We start from the raw sequence: 22494 nt of genomic DNA on the forward strand, positions 1-22494 counted from the left end.
TCCGATTCCGACACCTGTGTAGTTTGCACCTCCGCTCAGGACATCGACCCCAACTTCCGAACTCGCCTGCAACGACCGAACCAGCGCCTTGGTGCGCACCAAAAGTGCGCACTTTTGGAGGGCACTTTTGTGCGCTCCAAAGGTGCGCACTTTTGGAGGGCACTTTTGTGCGCTCCAAAGGTGCGCACTTTTGGAGGGCACTTTTTGGAGGGCACTTTTGTGCGCTCCAAAGGTGCGCACTTTTGGAGGGCACTTTTTGGAGGGCACTTTTCTGCGCTCCAAAGGTGCGCACTTTTGGAGGGCACTTTTTGGAGGGCACTTTTCTGCGCTCCAAAGGTGCGCACTTTTGGAGGGCACTTTTTGGAGGGCACTTTTCTGCGCTCCAAAGGTGCGCACTTTTGGAGGGCACTTTTTGGAGGGCACTTTTCTGCGCTCCAAAGGTGCGCACTTTTGGAGGGCACTTTTGTGCACTCCAAAGGTGCACACTTTTGGAGGGCACTTTTTGGAGGGCACTTTTCTGCACTCCAAAGGTGCGCACTTTTGGAGGGCACTTTTTGGAGGGCACTTTTGTGCGCTCCAAAGGTGCGCACTTTTGGAGGGCACTTTTTGGAGGGCACTTTTGTGCGCTCCAAAGGTGCGCACTTTTGGAGGGCACTTTTGTGCACTCCAAAGGTGCGCACTTTTGGAGGGCACTTTTCCTGCGCTCCAAAGGTGCACACCTAGGTGAGCACCTTCGACCACACCTTGTAGCACACCAAACTCTGACTTTCGACTTCATCCGCAATGCAGGGTCTTTGAGGTTGGCGCAATGCGCACAACCAGGGGAGTCGACCCATCAAACCCAACACCTCCCCTATATAAGCTATTTGTCTGATTCTCATACATGCGTAGCCTGCAGGAGCAATTAGGACATCGACCCCAACTTTCGGCTTCTAAACGAAAACAAGGTCTTTGAGGTTGGTGTAATGCGAACAACTAGGGGAGTCAACCCATCAAACCCAACACCTCCCCTATATAAGCTATTTGTCTGATTCTCATACATGTGTAGTCTACAGGAGCAATTAGGACATCGACCCCAACTTTTGACTTCTTAACGAAAACAAGGTCTTTGAGGTTGACGTAATGCGCACAACCAGGGGAGTCGACCCATCAAACCCAACACCTCCCCTATATAAGCTATTTGTCCGATTCTCATACATGTGTAGCCTACAGGAGCCATTAGGACATTGACCCCAACTTTTGACTTCTTAACGAAAACAAGGTCTTTGAGGTTGGCGTAATGCGCACAACCAAGGGAGTTGACCCATCAAACCCAACACCTCCCCTATATAAGCTATTTGTCTGATTCTCATACATGTGTAGCCTGCAACAACGATTAGGACATCCACCCCAACTTCTGAATTCGTCTGCGTTGACCGCACCAAAGGTGCACGCCTTGGTGCTCACCAAAATCCGACTTCCGACTTCTTCTGCTATGCGGGGTCTTTGAGGTTGGCGCAGTGCGCACAACCAGGGGAGTCAACCCACCGAATGCAACACCTCCCCTATATAAGCTATTTGTCTGATTCTCATACATGCGTAGACTGCAGCAATGATTAGGACATCCACCCCAACTTTTGACTTCTTAAACAAGACAGGGTCTTTGAAGTTGGTGCAGTGCACACAACCAGGGGAGTCGACCCATCAAACGCAACACCTCCCCTATATAAAGCTATTTGTCCGATTCTCATACGTGTAGTCTGCAGCAGCGATTAGGACATCGACCCCAACTTCCGAATTCGTTTGCATTGACCGCACCAAAGGTGCACGCCTTGGTGTGCACCTTGGAGTGCACTTTGGTGCTCACCTCGGTGCACACTTTGGTGTGCACCTCGGTGTGCACCAAAGGTGCGCACCTTGGAGCGCACCAAAGGTGTACACTTTGGAGCGCACCACATAGGGTCTTTGAGAGGTTGGCGCAGTGCGCACACCAAGGTGGGTGTTGAGGTGCGTGCCGAGGTGGGTGGGTGCTAGGGTGCGCTCCATGGTGGGTGCCAGGGTGGGTGCGTGCTAGGGTGGATTCCAAAGAGGGTCATAGGGTGGGTGCCAAGGTGGGTTGGTGATATAGTGGGTTCAAAGGTGGGTACTAGGGTGGGTTCCAAGGTGGGTCACAAGTTGGGTGCCAGGATGCGTGGGTGTTAGGTTGGGTGCCAAGGTGGGCTCCTGCGTGGGTGGGTGCTAGGGTGGGTTTCAAGGTGGACGCGAGGGCGGGTGCCAAGGTGGGTAACAAGTTGGGTGTTAGGATGGGTGAGTGCTAGAGTGGGTGCCAAGGTGGGTGGGTGCTAAGGTGGATGCCAAGGTGGTTCACAGGGTGGGTGGGTTCTAGGGTGAGTTCCAAGGTGGGTCACAGGTTTAGTGCTAGGGTGCGTGTCAAGGCGGGTGTCGAGGTGCCTGGGTGCTAGGGTGTGGATGCCAATGTGGGTCATAGGGTGGGTACTAGGGTGGGCTGCAATGTGGGTGCCAAGGTGGGTAACATGCTCGGTTGGTTCTAAATTGGGTGTCAGGGTGGGTGTGCACCCACCTTGCCCGAGGTGGGTGCCAAGGTGCCAGTGTGGGTGGGTGCTAAGGTGGATGCCAAGGTGGGTGAGAAGGTGGGTGATAGGTTGAGTGGTAGGATGGGTGGGTGCCAAGATGGGTCACAGGGTGGGTGCAAGGGTGGGTAGGTGCTAGGGTTGGTGTCAGGGTGGGTGGGTGCTAGGTTGGGTTCCAAGGTGGGTGCGAGGGTGAGTGTCAAGGTGGGTCACAGGTTAGGTGCTAGGATGGGTGAGTGCTAGGGTGCAAAGGTGCCAGGGTGGGTGCTAGGATGGGTCGATGCTAGGGTGAGTGGCAAGGTGGGTCCACAAGTGTCAAGGTGGGTGCCGAGGTGGGTGCCAACTTGGGTTCCAAGGTGGGTGCCAAGTGGGCGACTGCTATGGTGGATGCCAAGGTGGGTCACGGGGTGGGTGCCAAGTTGCTAGGTTGTGTTCCAAGGTGGGTGCCAACGTGGCTGCTAGGGTGCGTGGGTTAAAGGGTGTGTCACAACGTGGGTGCCAGGATGGGTGCGCACCCACACTGGCCAAGACGGGTGCAAGGTTGGGTTCCAAGCCCGGTCACAGGCTGGGTGCTAGGATGGGTGGGTGCCAAGGTGGGCACCAGGGTGGGTGCACCCACCCTGGCCAAGGTGGGTCACGGGGTGGGTCCTAGGGTGGGTAACGGGGTGGGTACTAAGGTGCGTGCCAAGGTGGGTCATGGGGTGGGTGCCAAGGTGGGCACCAGGGTGGGTGTGCACCAACCCTAGCCAGGGTAGGTCACGGGGTGGTTGTCGGGGTGGGCGTCAAGGAGCCAAGGTGGGTGGCAAGTAGCCAAGTTGCGTGCCAAGGTGGGTGTCGGGGTGGGTGCCAAGGATCCAAGGTGGGTGCCAAGGAACCAAGGTGGGTGTCTGGGTGGGTGCCGAGGTGGGAGCCAGGGTGGGTCCCAAGGTGAGTGCAAAGGTGGGTGCCAGGGTCAAGGTGAGTGCCAATGTGGGTTCCAAGGTGCCAGGGTCAGGGTGAGTGCCAATGTGGGTTCAAAGGTGCTAAGTTGGGTGCGAGGTTGGGTGCGAGGGTGGGTGGGTGCCAAGGTGTGCTAGGTGGAAGCCCGGGTGGGTCGGCATCCCATGGGTGTCGAGTTGGGTGCCTGATGGGTGCTTCTTGTCAAGTTTTAGTCGTCGGGACTCATTTCGAGCCTTAGAGGTCGTTTCTTGTCCGGTTGCCCTGTCTTCGACCTGGGAACCCAATTTTGGTCCTCGGGTCCCATTTTTTTTTGTCTCGCATCCCACTTTTGGCCTGTGGCCTTTTCGGGGTCGATTCTCGTTTTGGGCATCAGAGCATGTTTCTTCTCCTAAAACCCAATATTTGTTTATTAAGTCTCGGAACACATTTTTGTTCTCGTGGACCCATCATGGGTCTTGGAACGCATTTGTGGTCCTTGGGTCCCATTTTGCATCCCGAAACTTGTGTTTTGGTGCTTGATCCCTATTTTGGGTGCCCACCTTGCACCAAGTGCGCACCCGGGGCAAACCGAGCGCCTTGGTGCACCGGGGCAAGATCGAGCGTGCACCCGAGGCGCCCCGAACATGCACCAAGGTGCACTCGGCCCACATGTGAGCGCAGGTCGTTGCGCCCGAGGTGGTGTGTGGGCACCGCGTTGCAGACGGGACACTGCACGCACACGACGCCCCGTCCAGGTGCACGCACGTAGGCCGGGCCGGGTGCACACCCGACGCCCTAGCAAGGTGCGCGCACCCGGGCAGGGCTCACACTTGGCGAACGGGGCGCACTTCGCGAGGGAGGGTGTGCACCTCGACGGGGGTGGGTGGCCGGGGTGGATTCGCACGTGGGTCGCGGTTTGCTAAGTACACACTGCGACAAGCTCATAACGGGTGCGATCATACCAGCGTTAGTGCACCGGATCCCATCAGAACTCCGCAGTTAAGCGCGCTTGGGCCGGAGTAGTACTGGGATGGGTGACCTCCCGGGAAGTCCCGGTGTTGCACCCTTTTTTAGTTTTTCGCCGGGCGTCGCAATGCTATTTGAATAAACCTTTTGCCCGTTTGCGTTCTCGTCGGGGCCGGGCCGGGCCGGGGTGCGCTGCCCGCACTACCGCGCGCGCGGGGGCGACACCGAGCGCGCACCCGAGGCGCCCCGAGCACACAGGCCACGGTGCAACCCGGGCGTTGTGCGCGCACCCCGGTGCGCCCGAGGTGCTGCGCGCGCACCCAGGTGAAATCGGTGTGCACCTCGGCCAGTGCGCGCTCGGTCGAGTCGCGCACGTTGGCCAAGGTGCACGGTGATGTTTCTTACTCTAAGGTTCCGCACCAGACGCCCGGGACAGGTGAGCGAAGCTGGGCGGGGCCGGGTGCGCGGCCGGGGCAGGTGCACGCAGCTGGAGAGAGCTTTGGAGCACACCAGAGGTGCGCACCTTGGAGCACACTTCGGAGCGCACCAATGATGCGCTCCATTCAAAAGTTTCCTGAAAAGGCAAAAAAAGTTGAGATTATAGAATTTCCCACTTGAGAGATTGTAACAAAAAAAAATTTAAAATGAAGGAAACGCGGGTGCCAAGGTGTGCGCGCCCGGGTGCGCAGCCCAGCCAAGGTGTGCGCACCAAGGCGCCCACCCTGGCGAAGGTGCACGCAAGGTGCGCACCCGAGGCAAACCGGACAATTAACCCAACTTTCGACTTCGCGCGCACCTGCGCACCTTGGAGCGCACTTCGGAGCGCTCCTTGTTGCGCACCAATCTTGGGCACCTCGGAGTGCACCATGGCGCCCACCAAGGTGCGCACCCGGGGCAAACCGAGCTCCGACTTCGTGCGCACCTTGGAGCGCACGAAAGGTGCGCACCATGGCGCCCACCAAGGTGCGCAGCCCAGCCAAGGCGTGCGCATCAAGGTGCGCACCCTGGCGAAGGTGCGCACCCGGGGCAAACCGAGCTCCGACTTCGTGCGCACCTTGGAGCGCACAAAGGGTGCGCAACCCAGCCAAGGTGTGCGCACCCCGGGCAAACCGAGCTCCGAATCGTGCGCACCTTGGAGCACACTTCGGAGCCCTCCTTGGTGCGCACCGATGTTGCGCACCTCGGAGCGCACCCGGGGAAAACAATGCAATTAACCCGACTTTCGACTTCGTGGGCACCTCGGAGCGCTCTCGGGTTCGCACCTCGGAGCACACCGAGGTGCGCACCTTTGATGCGCTGCCTTCACCAATTTCCAGAAAAGGCAAGAAAACATTGAGAAGGTGTGCGCACCGAGGTGCCCACCCTGGCGAAGGTGCACGCGAGGTGCGCACCCGGGGCAAACCGGGCTCCGACTTCGTGCACGCCATGCTGCGCACCTTGGAGGGCCATGGTGCGCACCTTGGAGCACACTTCGGAGCGCTCAATGGTGCCCAACCCAGCCAAGGTGCCCACCGCGGCGAAGGTGCACGCGAGGTGCGCACCCGGGGCAAACCGGGCTCCGACTTCGTGCACGCCGCACCTTGGAGCACACTTCGGAGCGCTCCTTGGTGCGCACCAGGGCGCGCAACCCAGCCGAGGTGCCCACCCCGGCGAAGGTGCACGCGGGGTGCGCACCCGGGGCAAACCGGGCTCCGACTTCGTGCACGCCATGGTGCCCACCGCGGCGAAGGTGCACGCGAGGTGCGCACCCGGGGCAAACCGGGCTCCGACTTCGTGCACGCCGCACCTTGGAGCACACTTCGGAGCGCTCCTTGGTGCGCACCAGGGCGCGCAACCCAGCCGAGGTGCCCACCCCGGCGAAGGTGCACGCGAGGTGCGCACCCGGGGCAAACCGGGCTCCGACTTCGTGCACGCCATGGTGCCCACCGCGGCGAAGGTGCACGCGAGGTGCGCACCCGGGGCAAACCGGGCTCCGACTTCGTGCACGCCGCACCTTGGAGCACACTTCGGAGCGCTCCTTGGTGCGCACCATGGTGCCCACCAGGGCGCGCAACCCCGCCGAAGGTGCACGCGAGGTGCGCACCCGGGGCAAACCGGGCTCCGACTTCGTGCACGCCGCACCTTGGAGCACACTTCGGAGCGCTCCTTGGTGCGCACCAGGGCGCGCAACCCCGCCGAAGGTGCACGCGAGGTGCGCACCCGGGGCAAACCGGGCTCCGACTTCGTGCACGCCATGGTGCGCACCAGGGTGCCCACCGCGGCGAAGGTGCGCACCCGGGGCAAACCGGGCTCCGACTTCGTGCACGCCGCACCTTGGAGCACACTTCGGAGCGCTCCTTGGTGCGCACCAGGGCGCGCAACCCAGCCGAGGTGCCCACCCCGGCGAAGGTGCACGCGAGGTGCGCACCCGGGGCAAACCGGGCTCCGACTTCGTGCACGCCATGGTGCCCACCGCGGCGAAGGTGCGCACCCGGGGCAAACCGGGCTAGGACTTCGTGCACGCCGCACCTTGGAGCACACTTCGGAGCGCTCCTTGGTGCGCACCATGGTGCCCACCAGGCCGCGCAACCCAGCCAAGGTGTGCGCACCAAGGTGCACGCGAGGTGCGCACCCGGGGCAAACCGGGGTCCGGCTTCGTGCACGCCGCACCTTGGAGCACACATCGGGGCGCTCCCGGGTTCGCACCGGCGTTGCGCACCGTGGTGGGCACCTCGGAGCGCACCGTGGTGGGCACCTCGGAGCACACCAAGGTGGGCAGCGAGGTGCGCACCTTTGATGCGATGCCTTCACTAATTTCCATAAAAGGCAAAAAAAAACGAGATTTTAAAATTTCCGTTTTGAAAGATAGTGAGAAAAAGGGAATGCTGGTGCCATCTTGAGCCCGCCCTGGTGCGCAGCCCAGCCAAGGTGTGCGCACCAAGGTGCCCACCCTGGCGAAGGTGCGCGCCCGGGCAATTAACCCAACTTCCAACTTCGCGCGCGCCAGGGTGGGAGCGCACCCAACAACCGGGCCTGGGAAGAGCCAATGCGAGAAACCCCACCAAACGCTCTGACAAAAAAAGAGGGGGCGCTCCAGTAACCCCGCTTCGGAGCGCACCCTGGGCAAACCCAGCCAGGGTGCCCACCCCGGCCAAGGTGCAGGCGAGGTGCGCACCCGGGGCAAACCGGGCTCCGACAACGTGCACGCCGCACCTTGGAGCACACTTCGTAGCGCTCCCGGGTGCGCACCTCAGAGCACACCAAGGTGGGCAGCGAGGTGCGCACCTTTGATGCGCTGCCTTCACTAATTTCCAGAAAAGGCAAAAAAAAGAGGAGATTTTAAAATTTCCGTTTTGAAAGATAGTGAAAAAAACGGAACGCGGGTGCCATCTTGAGCCCGCCCTGGTGCACAGCCCAGGTAAGGTGCCCACCCTGGCAAAGGTGCGCACCCGGGCAATTAACCCTACTTCCGACTTCGTGCGCGCCAGGGTGGCAACCGGGCCTGGGAAGAGCCAATGCGAGAAACCCCACCAAACGCTCCGACAAAAAAAGAGGCGGCGCTCCAATAACCCCGCTTCGGAGCGCAGCCGGGGCAAACCCAGCCAAGGTGCCCACCCCGACGAAGGTGCACGCGAGGTGCGCACCCGGGGCAAACCGGGCTCCGACAACGTGCACGCAGCACCTTGGAGCACACTTCGAAGCACTCCCGGGTGCCCACCGGCGTTGCGCACCGTGGTGGGCAGCGAGGTGCGCACCTTTGATGCGCTGCCTTCACTAATTTCCAGAAAAGGCAAAAAAAAATGAGATTTTAAAATTTCCGTTTTGAAAGATAGTGAAAAAAACGGAACGCGGGTGCCATCTTGAGCCCGCCCTGGTGCGCAGCCCAGGCAAGGCATGCGCACCAAGGTGCCCACCCGCGGTGCACGCCCGGGGCAAACCGGGCTCCGACTTCGTGCAGGCCGCACCTTGGAGCACACTTCGGAGCGCTCCTTGGTGCGCACCATGGTGCCCACCAGGGCGCACCCGGGGCAAACCGGGCTCCGACTTCGTGCACGCCGCACCTTGGAGCACACATCGGAGCGCTCCCAGGTTCGCACCAGCGTTGCGCACCTTTGATGCGCTGCCTTCACTAATTTCCAGAAAAGGCAAAAAAAAACGATATTTTAAAATTTCCGTTCTGAAAGATAGTGAAAAAAACGGAACGCGGGTGCCATCTTGAGCCCTTCCTGGTGCGCAGCCCAGGCAAGTTGTGCGCACCAAGGTGCCCACCCTGGCGGAGGTGCGCGCCCGGGGCAAACCGGGCTCCGACTTCGTGCACTGCATGGTGCCCACCAAGGCGCGCAACCCAGCCAAGGTGCCCACCGCAGCGAAGGTGCACGCGAGGTGCGCACCCGAGGTGCACACCCGGGGCAAACCGAGCTCCGACTTCGTGCACGCCGCACCTTGGAGCACACTTCAGAGCGCTCCTTGGTGCGCACCAGGGCGCGCAACCCAGCCAAGGTGCTCACCCCGGCGAAGGTGCACGCGAGGTGCGCACCCGGGGCAAGCCGGGCTCGGACTTCGTGCACGCCGCACCTTGGAGCACACATCGGAGCGCTCCCGGGTTCGCACCAGCATTGCGCACCTTTGATGCGCTGCCTTCACTAATTTCCAGAAAAGGCAAAAAAAAAAAAAAAAACGAGATTTTAAAATTTCCGTTTTGAAAGATAGTGAAAAAAACGGAACGCGGGTGCCATCTTGAGCCCGCCCTGGTGTGCAGCCCAGGCAAGTTGTGCGCACCAAGGCACCCACCCTGGCCAAGGTGGGTCACGGGGTGGGTCCTAGGGTGGGTAACGGGGTGGGTACTAAGGTGCGTGCCAAGGTGGGTCATGGGGTGGGTGCCAAGGTGGGCACCAGGGTGGGTGTGCACCAACCCTAGCCAGGGTAGGTCACGGGGTGGTTGTCGGGGTGGGCGTCAAGGAGCCAAGGTGGGTGGCAAGTAGCCAAGTTGCGTGCCAAGGTGGGTGTCGGGGTGGGTGCCAAGGATCCAAGGTGGGTGCCAAGGAACCAAGGTGGGTGTCTGGGTGGGTGCCGAGGTGGGAGCCAGGGTGGGTCCCAAGGTGAGTGCAAAGGTGGGTGCCAGGGTCAAGGTGAGTGCCAATGTGGGTTCCAAGGTGCCAGGGTCAGGGTGAGTGCCAATGTGGGTTCAAAGGTGCTAAGTTGGGTGCGAGGTTGGGTGCGAGGGTGGGTGGGTGCCAAGGTGTGCTAGGTGGAAGCCCGGGTGGGTCGGCATCCCATGGGTGTCGAGTTGGGTGCCTGATGGGTGCTTCTTGTCAAGTTTTAGTCGTCGGGACTCATTTCGAGCCTTAGAGGTCGTTTCTTGTCCGGTTGCCCTGTCTTCGACCTGGGAACCCAATTTTGGTCCTCGGGTCCCATTTTTTTTTGTCTCGCATCCCACTTTTGGCCTGTGGCCTTTTCGGGGTCGATTCTCGTTTTGGGCATCAGAGCATGTTTCTTCTCCTAAAACCCAATATTTGTTTATTAAGTCTCGGAACACATTTTTGTTCTCGTGGACCCATCATGGGTCTTGGAACGCATTTGTGGTCCTTGGGTCCCATTTTGCATCCCGAAACTTGTGTTTTGGTGCTTGATCCCTATTTTGGGTGCCCACCTTGCACCAAGTGCGCACCCGGGGCAAACCGAGCGCCTTGGTGCACCGGGGCAAGATCGAGCGTGCACCCGAGGCGCCCCGAACATGCACCAAGGTGCACTCGGCCCACATGTGAGCGCAGGTCGTTGCGCCCGAGGTGGTGTGTGGGCACCGCGTTGCAGACGGGACACTGCACGCACACGACGCCCCGTCCAGGTGCACGCACGTAGGCCGGGCCGGGTGCACACCCGACGCCCTAGCAAGGTGCGCGCACCCGGGCAGGGCTCACACTTGGCGAACGGGGCGCACTTCGCGAGGGAGGGTGTGCACCTCGACGGGGGTGGGTGGCCGGGGTGGATTCGCACGTGGGTCGCGGTTTGCTAAGTACACACTGCGACAAGCTCATAACGGGTGCGATCATACCAGCGTTAGTGCACCGGATCCCATCAGAACTCCGCAGTTAAGCGCGCTTGGGCCGGAGTAGTACTGGGATGGGTGACCTCCCGGGAAGTCCCGGTGTTGCACCCTTTTTTAGTTTTTCGCCGGGCGTCGCAATGCTATTTGAATAAACCTTTTGCCCGTTTGCGTTCTCGTCGGGGCCGGGCCGGGCCGGGGTGCGCTGCCCGCACTACCGCGCGCGCGGGGGGCGACACCGAGCGCGCACCCGAGGCGCCCCGAGCACACAGGCCACGGTGCAACCCGGGCGTTGTGCGCGCACCCCGGTGCGCCCGAGGTGCTGCGCGCGCACCCAGGTGAAATCGGTGTGCACCTCGGCCAGTGCGCGCTCGGTCGAGTCGCGCACGTTGGCCAAGGTGCACGGTGATGTTTCTTACTCTAAGGTTCCGCACCAGACGCCCGGGACAGGTGAGCGAAGCTGGGCGGGGCCGGGTGCGCGGCCGGGGCAGGTGCACGCAGCTGGAGAGAGCTTTGGAGCACACCAGAGGTGCGCACCTTGGAGCACACTTCGGAGCGCACCAATGATGCGCTCCATTCAAAAGTTTCCTGAAAAGGCAAAAAAAGTTGAGATTATAGAATTTCCCACTTGAGAGATTGTAAAAAAAAAAAATTTAAAATGAAGGAAACGCGGGTGCCAAGGTGTGCGCGCCCGGGTGCGCAGCCCAGCCAAGGTGTGCGCACCAAGGCGCCCACCCTGGCGAAGGTGCACGCAAGGTGCGCACCCGAGGCAAACCGGACAATTAACCCAACTTTCGACTTCGCGCGCACCTGCGCACCTTGGAGCGCACTTCGGAGCGCTCCTTGGTGCGCACCAATCTTGGGCACCTCGGAGTGCACCATGGCGCCCACCAAGGTGCGCACCCGGGGCAAACCGAGCTCCGACTTCGTGCGCACCTTGGAGCGCACGAAAGGTGCGCACCATGGCGCCCACCAAGGTGCGCAGCCCAGCCAAGGCGTGCGCATCAAGGTGCGCACCCTGGCGAAGGTGCGCACCCGGGGCAAACCGAGCTCCGACTTCGTGCGCACCTTGGAGCGCACAAAGGGTGCGCAACCCAGCCAAGGTGTGCGCACCCCGGGCAAACCGAGCTCCGAATCGTGCGCACCTTGGAGCACACTTCGGAGCCCTCCTTGGTGCGCACCGATGTTGCGCACCTCGGAGCGCACCCGGGGAAAACAATGCAATTAACCCGACTTTCGACTTCGTGGGCACCTCGGAGCGCTCTCGGGTTCGCACCTCGGAGCACACCGAGGTGCGCACCTTTGATGCGCTGCCTTCACCAATTTCCAGAAAAGGCAAGAAAACATTGAGAAGGTGTGCGCACCGAGGTGCCCACCCTGGCGAAGGTGCACGCGAGGTGCGCACCCGGGGCAAACCGGGCTCCGACTTCGTGCACGCCATGCTGCGCACCTTGGAGGGCCATGGTGCGCACCTTGGAGCACACTTCGGAGCGCTCAATGGTGCCCAACCCAGCCAAGGTGCCCACCGCGGCGAAGGTGCACGCGAGGTGCGCACCCGGGGCAAACCGGGCTCCGACTTCGTGCACGCCGCACCTTGGAGCACACTTCGGAGCGCTCCTTGGTGCGCACCAGGGCGCGCAACCCAGCCGAGGTGCCCACCCCGGCGAAGGTGCACGCGGGGTGCGCACCCGGGGCAAACCGGGCTCCGACTTCGTGCACGCCATGGTGCCCACCGCGGCGAAGGTGCACGCGAGGTGCGCACCCGGGGCAAACCGGGCTCCGACTTCGTGCACGCCGCACCTTGGAGCACACTTCGGAGCGCTCCTTGGTGCGCACCAGGGCGCGCAACCCAGCCGAGGTGCCCACCCCGGCGAAGGTGCACGCGAGGTGCGCACCCGGGGCAAACCGGGCTCCGACTTCGTGCACGCCATGGTGCCCACCGCGGCGAAGGTGCACGCGAGGTGCGCACCCGGGGCAAACCGGGCTCCGACTTCGTGCACGCCGCACCTTGGAGCACACTTCGGAGCGCTCCTTGGTGCGCACCATGGTGCCCACCAGGGCGCGCAACCCCGCCGAAGGTGCACGCGAGGTGCGCACCCGGGGCAAACCGGGCTCCGACTTCGTGCACGCCGCACCTTGGAGCACACTTCGGAGCGCTCCTTGGTGCGCACCAGGGCGCGCAACCCCGCCGAAGGTGCACGCGAGGTGCGCACCCGGGGCAAACCGGGCTCCGACTTCGTGCACGCCATGGTGCGCACCAGGGTGCCCACCGCGGCGAAGGTGCGCACCCGGGGCAAACCGGGCTCCGACTTCGTGCACGCCGCACCTTGGAGCACACTTCGGAGCGCTCCTTGGTGCGCACCAGGGCGCGCAACCCAGCCGAGGTGCCCACCCCGGCGAAGGTGCACGCGAGGTGCGCACCCGGGGCAAACCGGGCTCCGACTTCGTGCACGCCATGGTGCCCACCGCGGCGAAGGTGCGCACCCGGGGCAAACCGGGCTAGGACTTCGTGCACGCCGCACCTTGGAGCACACTTCGGAGCGCTCCTTGGTGCGCACCATGGTGCCCACCAGGCCGCGCAACCCAGCCAAGGTGTGCGCACCAAGGTGCACGCGAGGTGCGCACCCGGGGCAAACCGGGGTCCGGCTTCGTGCACGCCGCACCTTGGAGCACACATCGGGGCGCTCCCGGGTTCGCACCGGCGTTGCGCACCGTGGTGGGCACCTCGGAGCGCACCGTGGTGGGCACCTCGGAGCACACCAAGGTGGGCAGCGAGGTGCGCACCTTTGATGCGATGCCTTCACTAATTTCCATAAAAGGCAAAAAAAAACGAGATTTTAAAATTTCCGTTTTGAAAGATAGTGAGAAAAAGGGAATGCTGGTGCCATCTTGAGCCCGCCCTGGTGCGCAGCCCAGCCAAGGTGTGCGCACCAAGGTGCCCACCCTGGCGAAGGTGCGCGCCCGGGCAATTAACCCAACTTCCAACTTCGCGCGCGCCAGGGTGGGAGCGCACCCAACAACCGGGCCTGGGAAGAGCCAATGCGAGAAACCCCACCAAACGCTCTGACAAAAAAAGAGGGGGCGCTCCAGTAACCCCGCTTCGGAGCGCACCCTGGGCAAACCCAGCCAGGGTGCCCACCCCGGCCAAGGTGCAGGCGAGGTGCGCACCCGGGGCAAACCGGGCTCCGACAACGTGCACGCCGCACCTTGGAGCACACTTCGTAGCGCTCCCGGGTGCGCACCTCAGAGCACACCAAGGTGGGCAGCGAGGTGCGCACCTTTGATGCGCTGCCTTCACTAATTTCCAGAAAAGGCAAAAAAAAGAGGAGATTTTAAAATTTCCGTTTTGAAAGATAGTGAAAAAAACGGAACGCGGGTGCCATCTTGAGCCCGCCCTGGTGCACAGCCCAGGTAAGGTGCCCACCCTGGCAAAGGTGCGCACCCGGGCAATTAACCCTACTTCCGACTTCGTGCGCGCCAGGGTGGCAACCGGGCCTGGGAAGAGCCAATGCGAGAAACCCCACCAAACGCTCCGACAAAAAAAGAGGCGGCGCTCCAATAACCCCGCTTCGGAGCGCAGCCGGGGCAAACCCAGCCAAGGTGCCCACCCCGACGAAGGTGCACGCGAGGTGCGCACCCGGGGCAAACCGGGCTCCGACAACGTGCACGCAGCACCTTGGAGCACACTTCGAAGCACTCCCGGGTGCCCACCGGCGTTGCGCACCGTGGTGGGCAGCGAGGTGCGCACCTTTGATGCGCTGCCTTCACTAATTTCCAGAAAAGGCAAAAAAAAATGAGATTTTAAAATTTCCGTTTTGAAAGATAGTGAAAAAAACGGAACGCGGGTGCCATCTTGAGCCCGCCCTGGTGCGCAGCCCAGGCAAGGCATGCGCACCAAGGTGCCCACCCGCGGTGCACACCCGGGGCAAACCGGGCTCCGACTTCGTGCAGGCCGCACCTTGGAGCACACTTCGGAGCGCTCCTTGGTGCGCACCATGGTGCCCACCAGGGCGCACCCGGGGCAAACCGGGCTCCGACTTCGTGCACGCCGCACCTTGGAGCACACATCGGAGCGCTCCCAGGTTCGCACCAGCGTTGCGCACCTTTGATGCGCTGCCTTCACTAATTTCCAGAAAAGGCAAAAAAAAACGATATTTTAAAATTTCCGTTCTGAAAGATAGTGAAAAAAACGGAACGCGGGTGCCATCTTGAGCCCTTCCTGGTGCGCAGCCCAGGCAAGTTGTGCGCACCAAGGTGCCCACCCTGGCGGAGGTGCGCGCCCGGGGCAAACCGGGCTCCGACTTCGTGCACTGCATGGTGCCCACCAAGGCGCGCAACCCAGCCAAGGTGCCCACCGCAGCGAAGGTGCACGCGAGGTGCGCACCCGAGGTGCACACCCGGGGCAAACCGAGCTCCGACTTCGTGCACGCCGCACCTTGGAGCACACTTCAGAGCGCTCCTTGGTGCGCACCAGGGCGCGCAACCCAGCCAAGGTGCTCACCCCGGCGAAGGTGCACGCGAGGTGCGCACCCGGGGCAAGCCGGGCTCGGACTTCGTGCACGCCGCACCTTGGAGCACACATCGGAGCGCTCCCGGGTTCGCACCAGCATTGCGCACCTTTGATGCGCTGCCTTCACTAATTTCCAGAAAAGGCAAAAAAAAAAAAAAAACGAGATTTTAAAATTTCCGTTTTGAAAGATAGTGAAAAAAACGGAACGCGGGTGCCATCTTGAGCCCGCCCTGGTGTGCAGCCCAGGCAAGTTGTGCGCACCAAGGCACCCACCCTGGCCAAGGTGGGTCACGGGGTGGGTCCTAGGGTGGGTAACGGGGTGGGTACTAAGGTGCGTGCCAAGGTGGGTCATGGGGTGGGTGCCAAGGTGGGCACCAGGGTGGGTGTGCACCAACCCTAGCCAGGGTAGGTCACGGGGTGGTTGTCGGGGTGGGCGTCAAGGAGCCAAGGTGGGTGGCAAGTAGCCAAGTTGCGTGCCAAGGTGGGTGTCGGGGTGGGTGCCAAGGATCCAAGGTGGGTGCCAAGGAACCAAGGTGGGTGTCTGGGTGGGTGCCGAGGTGGGAGCCAGGGTGGGTCCCAAGGTGAGTGCAAAGGTGGGTGCCAGGGTCAAGGTGAGTGCCAATGTGGGTTCCAAGGTGCCAGGGTCAGGGTGAGTGCCAATGTGGGTTCAAAGGTGCTAAGTTGGGTGCGAGGTTGGGTGCGAGGGTGGGTGGGTGCCAAGGTGTGCTAGGTGGAAGCCCGGGTGGGTCGGCATCCCATGGGTGTCGAGTTGGGTGCCTGATGGGTGCTTCTTGTCAAGTTTTAGTCGTCGGGACTCATTTCGAGCCTTAGAGGTCGTTTCTTGTCCGGTTGCCCTGTCTTCGACCTGGGAACCCAATTTTGGTCCTCGGGTCCCATTTTTTTTTGTCTCGCATCCCACTTTTGGCCTGTGGCCTTTTCGGGGTCGATTCTCGTTTTGGGCATCAGAGCATGTTTCTTCTCCTAAAACCCAATATTTGTTTATTAAGTCTCGGAACACATTTTTGTTCTCGTGGACCCATCATGGGTCTTGGAACGCATTTGTGGTCCTTGGGTCCCATTTTGCATCCCGAAACTTGTGTTTTGGTGCTTGATCCCTATTTTGGGTGCCCACCTTGCACCAAGTGCGCACCCGGGGCAAACCGAGCGCCTTGGTGCACCGGGGCAAGATCGAGCGTGCACCCGAGGCGCCCCGAACATGCACCAAGGTGCACTCGGCCCACATGTGAGCGCAGGTCGTTGCGCCCGAGGTGGTGTGTGGGCACCGCGTTGCAGACGGGACACTGCACGCACACGACGCCCCGTCCAGGTGCACGCACGTAGGCCGGGCCGGGTGCACACCCGACGCCCTAGCAAGGTGCGCGCACCCGGGCAGGGCTCACACTTGGCGAACGGGGCGCACTTCGCGAGGGAGGGTGTGCACCTCGACGGGGGTGGGTGGCCGGGGTGGATTCGCACGTGGGTCGCGGTTTGCTAAGTACACACTGCGACAAGCTCATAACGGGTGCGATCATACCAGCGTTAGTGCACCGGATCCCATCAGAACTCCGCAGTTAAGCGCGCTTGGGCCGGAGTAGTACTGGGATGGGTGACCTCCCGGGAAGTCCCGGTGTTGCACCCTTTCTTAGTTTTTCGCCGGGCGTCGCAATGCTATTTGAATAAACCTTTTGCCCGTTTGCGTTCTCGTCGGGGCCGGGCCGGGCCGGGGTGCGCTGCCCGCACTACCGCGCGCGCGGGGGCGACACCGAGCGCGCACCCGAGGCGCCCCGAGCACACAGGCCACGGTGCAACCCGGGCGTTGTGCGCGCACCCCGGTGCGCCCGAGGTGCTGCGCGCGCACCCAGGTGAAATCGGTGTGCACCTCGGCCAGTGCGCGCTCGGTCGAGTCGCGCACGTTGGCCAAGGTGCACGGTGATGTTTCTTACTCTAAGGTTCCGCACCAGACGCCCGGGACAGGTGAGCGAAGCTGGGCGGGGCCGGGTGCGCGGCCGGGGCAGGTGCACGCAGCTGGAGAGAGCTTTGGAGCACACCAGAGGTGCGCACCTTGGAGCACACTTCGGAGCGCACCAATGATGCGCTCCATTCAAAAGTTTCCTGAAAAGGCAAAAAAAGTTGAGATTATAGAATTTCCCACTTGAGAGATTGTAAAAAAAAAAAATTTAAAATGAAGGAAACGCGGGTGCCAAGGTGTGCGCGCCCGGGTGCGCAGCCCAGCCAAGGTGTGCGCACCAAGGCGCCCACCCTGGCGAAGGTGCACGCAAGGTGCGCACCCGAGGCAAACCGGACAATTAACCCAACTTTCGACTTCGCGCGCACCTGCGCACCTTGGAGCGCACTTCGGAGCGCTCCTTGGTGCGCACCAATCTTGGGCACCTCGGAGTGCACCATGGCGCCCACCAAGGTGCGCACCCGGGGCAAACCGAGCTCCGACTTCGTGCGCACCTTGGAGCGCACGAAAGGTGCGCACCATGGCGCCCACCAAGGTGCGCAGCCCAGCCAAGGCGTGCGCATCAAGGTGCGCACCCTGGCGAAGGTGCGCACCCGGGGCAAACCGAGCTCCGACTTCGTGCGCACCTTGGAGCGCACAAAGGGTGCGCAACCCAGCCAAGGTGTGCGCACCCCGGGCAAACCGAGCTCCGAATCGTGCGCACCTTGGAGCACACTTCGGAGCCCTCCTTGGTGCGCACCGATGTTGCGCACCTCGGAGCGCACCCGGGGAAAACAATGCAATTAACCCGACTTTCGACTTCGTGGGCACCTCGGAGCGCTCTCGGGTTCGCACCTCGGAGCACACCGAGGTGCGCACCTTTGATGCGCTGCCTTCACCAATTTCCAGAAAAGGCAAGAAAACATTGAGAAGGTGTGCGCACCGAGGTGCCCACCCTGGCGAAGGTGCACGCGAGGTGCGCACCCGGGGCAAACCGGGCTCCGACTTCGTGCACGCCATGCTGCGCACCTTGGAGGGCCATGGTGCGCACCTTGGAGCACACTTCGGAGCGCTCAATGGTGCCCAACCCAGCCAAGGTGCCCACCGCGGCGAAGGTGCACGCGAGGTGCGCACCCGGGGCAAACCGGGCTCCGACTTCGTGCACGCCGCACCTTGGAGCACACTTCGGAGCGCTCCTTGGTGCGCACCAGGGCGCGCAACCCAGCCGAGGTGCCCACCCCGGCGAAGGTGCACGCGGGGTGCGCACCCGGGGCAAACTGGGCTCCGACTTCGTGCACGCCATGGTGCCCACCGCGGCGAAGGTGCACGCGAGGTGCGCACCCGGGGCAAACCGGGCTCCGACTTCGTGCACGCCGCACCTTGGAGCACACTTCGGAGCGCTCCTTGGTGCGCACCAGGGCGCGCAACCCAGCCGAGGTGCCCACCCCGGCGAAGGTGCACGCGAGGTGCGCACCCGGGGCAAACCGGGCTCCGACTTCGTGCACGCCATGGTGCCCACCGCGGCGAAGGTGCACGCGAGGTGCGCACCCGGGGCAAACCGGGCTCCGACTTCGTGCACGCCGCACCTTGGAGCACACTTCGGAGCGCTCCTTGGTGCGCACCATGGTGCCCACCAGGGCGCGCAACCCCGCCGAAGGTGCACGCGAGGTGCGCACCCGGGGCAAACCGGGCTCCGACTTCGTGCACGCCGCACCTTGGAGCACACTTCGGAGCGCTCCTTGGTGCGCACCAGGGCGCGCAACCCCGCCGAAGGTGCACGCGAGGTGCGCACCCGGGGCAAACCGGGCTCCGACTTCGTGCACGCCATGGTGCGCACCAGGGTGCCCACCGCGGCGAAGGTGCGCACCCGGGGCAAACCGGGCTCCGACTTCGTGCACGCCGCACCTTGGAGCACACTTCGGAGCGCTCCTTGGTGCGCACCAGGGCGCGCAACCCAGCCGAGGTGCCCACCCCGGCGAAGGTGCACGCGAGGTGCGCACCCGGGGCAAACCGGGCTCCGACTTCGTGCACGCCATGGTGCCCACCGCGGCGAAGGTGCGCACCCGGGGCAAACCGGGCTAGGACTTCGTGCACGCCGCACCTTGGAGCACACTTCGGAGCGCTCCTTGGTGCGCACCATGGTGCCCACCAGGCCGCGCAACCCAGCCAAGGTGTGCGCACCAAGGTGCACGCGAGGTGCGCACCCGGGGCAAACCGGGGTCCGGCTTCGTGCACGCCGCACCTTGGAGCACACATCGGGGCGCTCCCGGGTTCGCACCGGCGTTGCGCACCGTGGTGGGCACCTCGGAGCGCACCGTGGTGGGCACCTCGGAGCACACCAAGGTGGGCAGCGAGGTGCGCACCTTTGATGCGATGCCTTCACTAATTTCCATAAAAGGCAAAAAAAAACGAGATTTTAAAATTTCCGTTTTGAAAGATAGTGAGAAAAAGGGAATGCTGGTGCCATCTTGAGCCCGCCCTGGTGCGCAGCCCAGCCAAGGTGTGCGCACCAAGGTGCCCACCCTGGCGAAGGTGCGCGCCCGGGCAATTAACCCAACTTCCAACTTCGCGCGCGCCAGGGTGGGAGCGCACCCAACAACCGGGCCTGGGAAGAGCCAATGCGAGAAACCCCACCAAACGCTCTGACAAAAAAAGAGGGGGCGCTCCAGTAACCCCGCTTCGGAGCGCACCCTGGGCAAACCCAGCGAGGGTGCCCACCCCGGCCAAGGTGCAGGCGAGGTGCGCACCCGGGGCAAACCGGGCTCCGACAACGTGCACGCCGCACCTTGGAGCACACTTCGTAGCGCTCCCGGGTGCGCACCTCAGAGCACACCAAGGTGGGCAGCGAGGTGCGCACCTTTGATGCGCTGCCTTCACTAATTTCCAGAAAAGGCAAAAAAAAGAGGAGATTTTAAAATTTCCGTTTTGAAAGATAGTGAAAAAAACGGAACGCGGGTGCCATCTTGAGCCCGCCCTGGTGCACAGCCCAGGTAAGGTGCCCACCCTGGCAAAGGTGCGCACCCGGGCAATTAACCCTACTTCCGACTTCGTGCGCGCCAGGGTGGCAACCGGGCCTGGGAAGAGCCAATGCGAGAAACCCCACCAAACGCTCCGACAAAAAAAGAGGCGGCGCTCCAATAACCCCGCTTTGGAGCGCAGCCGGGGCAAACCCAGCCAAGGTGCCCACCCCGACGAAGGTGCACGCGAGGTGCGCACCCGGGGCAAACCGGGCTCCGACAACGTGCACGCAGCACCTTGGAGCACACTTCGAAGCACTCCCGGGTGCCCACCGGCGTTGCGCACCGTGGTGGGCAGCGAGGTGCGCACCTTTGATGCGCTGCCTTCACTAATTTCCAGAAAAGGCAAAAAAAAATGAGATTTTAAAATTTCCGTTTTGAAAGATAGTGAAAAAAACGGAACGCGGGTGCCATCTTGAGCCCGCCCTGGTGCGCAGCCCAGGCAAGGCATGCGCACCAAGGTGCCCACCCGCGGTGCACGCCCGGGGCAAACCGGGCTCCGACTTCGTGCAGGCCGCACCTTGGAGCACACTTCGGAGCGCTCCTTGGTGCGCACCATGGTGCCCACCAGGGCGCACCCGGGGCAAACCGGGCTCCGACTTCGTGCACGCCGCACCTTGGAGCACACATCGGAGCGCTCCCAGGTTCGCACCAGCGTTGCGCACCTTTGATGCGCTGCCTTCACTAATTTCCAGAAAAGGCAAAAAAAAACGATATTTTAAAATTTCCGTTCTGAAAGATAGTGAAAAAAACGGAACGCGGGTGCCATCTTGAGCCCTTCCTGGTGCGCAGCCCAGGCAAGTTGTGCGCACCAAGGTGCCCACCCTGGCGGAGGTGCGCGCCCGGGGCAAACCGGGCTCCGACTTCGTGCACTGCATGGTGCCCACCAAGGCGCGCAACCCAGCCAAGGTGCCCACCGCAGCGAAGGTGCACGCGAGGTGCGCACCCGAGGTGCACACCCGGGGCAAACCGAGCTCCGACTTCGTGCACGCCGCACCTTGGAGCACACTTCAGAGCGCTCCTTGGTGCGCACCAGGGCGCGCAACCCAGCCAAGGTGCTCACCCCGGCGAAGGTGCACGCGAGGTGCGCACCCGGGGCAAGCCGGGCTCGGACTTCGTGCACGCCGCACCTTGGAGCACACATCGGAGCGCTCCCGGGTTCGCACCAGCATTGCGCACCTTTGATGCGCTGCCTTCACTAATTTCCAGAAAAGGCAAAAAAAAAAAAAAAACGAGATTTTAAAATTTCCGTTTTGAAAGATAGTGAAAAAAACGGAACGCGGGTGCCATCTTGAGCCCGCCCTGGTGTGCAGCCCAGGCAAGTTGTGCGCACCAAGGCACCCACCCTGGCCAAGGTGGGTCACGGGGTGGGTCCTAGGGTGGGTAACGGGGTGGGTACTAAGGTGCGTGCCAAGGTGGGTCATGGGGTGGGTGCCAAGGTGGGCACCAGGGTGGGTGTGCACCAACCCTAGCCAGGGTAGGTCACGGGGTGGTTGTCGGGGTGGGCGTCAAGGAGCCAAGGTGGGTGGCAAGTAGCCAAGTTGCGTGCCAAGGTGGGTGTCGGGGTGGGTGCCAAGGATCCAAGGTGGGTGCCAAGGAACCAAGGTGGGTGTCTGGGTGGGTGCCGAGGTGGGAGCCAGGGTGGGTCCCAAGGTGAGTGCAAAGGTGGGTGCCAGGGTCAAGGTGAGTGCCAATGTGGGTTCCAAGGTGCCAGGGTCAGGGTGAGTGCCAATGTGGGTTCAAAGGTGCTAAGTTGGGTGCGAGGTTGGGTGCGAGGGTGGGTGGGTGCCAAGGTGTGCTAGGTGGAAGCCCGGGTGGGTCGGCATCCCATGGGTGTCGAGTTGGGTGCCTGATGGGTGCTTCTTGTCAAGTTTTAGTCGTCGGGACTCATTTCGAGCCTTAGAGGTCGTTTCTTGTCCGGTTGCCCTGTCTTCGACCTGGGAACCCAATTTTGGTCCTCGGGTCCCATTTTTTTTTGTCTCGCATCCCACTTTTGGCCTGTGGCCTTTTCGGGGTCGATTCTCGTTTTGGGCATCAGAGCATGTTTCTTCTCCTAAAACCCAATATTTGTTTATTAAGTCTCGGAACACATTTTTGTTCTCGTGGACCCATCATGGGTCTTGGAACGCATTTGTGGTCCTTGGGTCCCATTTTGCATCCCGAAACTTGTGTTTTGGTGCTTGATCCCTATTTTGGGTGCCCACCTTGCACCAAGTGCGCACCCGGGGCAAACCGAGCGCCTTGGTGCACCGGGGCAAGATCGAGCGTGCACCCGAGGCGCCCCGAACATGCACCAAGGTGCACTCGGCCCACATGTGAGCGCAGGTCGTTGCGCCCGAGGTGGTGTGTGGGCACCGCGTTGCAGACGGGACACTGCACGCACACGACGCCCCGTCCAGGTGCACGCACGTAGGCCGGGCCGGGTGCACACCCGACGCCCTAGCAAGGTGCGCGCACCCGGGCAGGGCTCACACTTGGCGAACGGGGCGCACTTCGCGAGGGAGGGTGTGCACCTCGACGGGGGTGGGTGGCCGGGGTGGATTCGC

At 62.3% G+C, this 22494-nt stretch overlaps 3 non-coding genes across 3 annotated transcripts; all 3 read left to right on the forward strand.

The window, feature by feature from the left end:
* The first annotated feature begins 4436 nt into the window (after positions 1-4436).
* Positions 4437-4555, forward strand: LOC131861903 (5S ribosomal RNA). Its single transcript, XR_009360933.1, has one exon. It is a non-coding gene; the product is annotated as a 5S ribosomal RNA (ribosomal RNA).
* Positions 4556-10471: 5916 nt separating this feature from the next.
* LOC131861904 (5S ribosomal RNA) lies at positions 10472-10590 on the forward strand. Its single transcript, XR_009360934.1, has one exon. It is a non-coding gene; the product is annotated as a 5S ribosomal RNA (ribosomal RNA).
* Positions 10591-16506: 5916 nt separating this feature from the next.
* Positions 16507-16625, forward strand: LOC131861905 (5S ribosomal RNA). Its single transcript, XR_009360935.1, has one exon. It is a non-coding gene; the product is annotated as a 5S ribosomal RNA (ribosomal RNA).
* Positions 16626-22494: the final 5869 nt, after the last annotated feature.

This window comes from Cryptomeria japonica, unplaced genomic scaffold (genome assembly GCF_030272615.1).
Source record: "Cryptomeria japonica unplaced genomic scaffold, Sugi_1.0 HiC_scaffold_34, whole genome shotgun sequence".
Classification (NCBI taxonomy): Eukaryota; Viridiplantae; Streptophyta; class Pinopsida; order Cupressales; family Cupressaceae; genus Cryptomeria; species Cryptomeria japonica.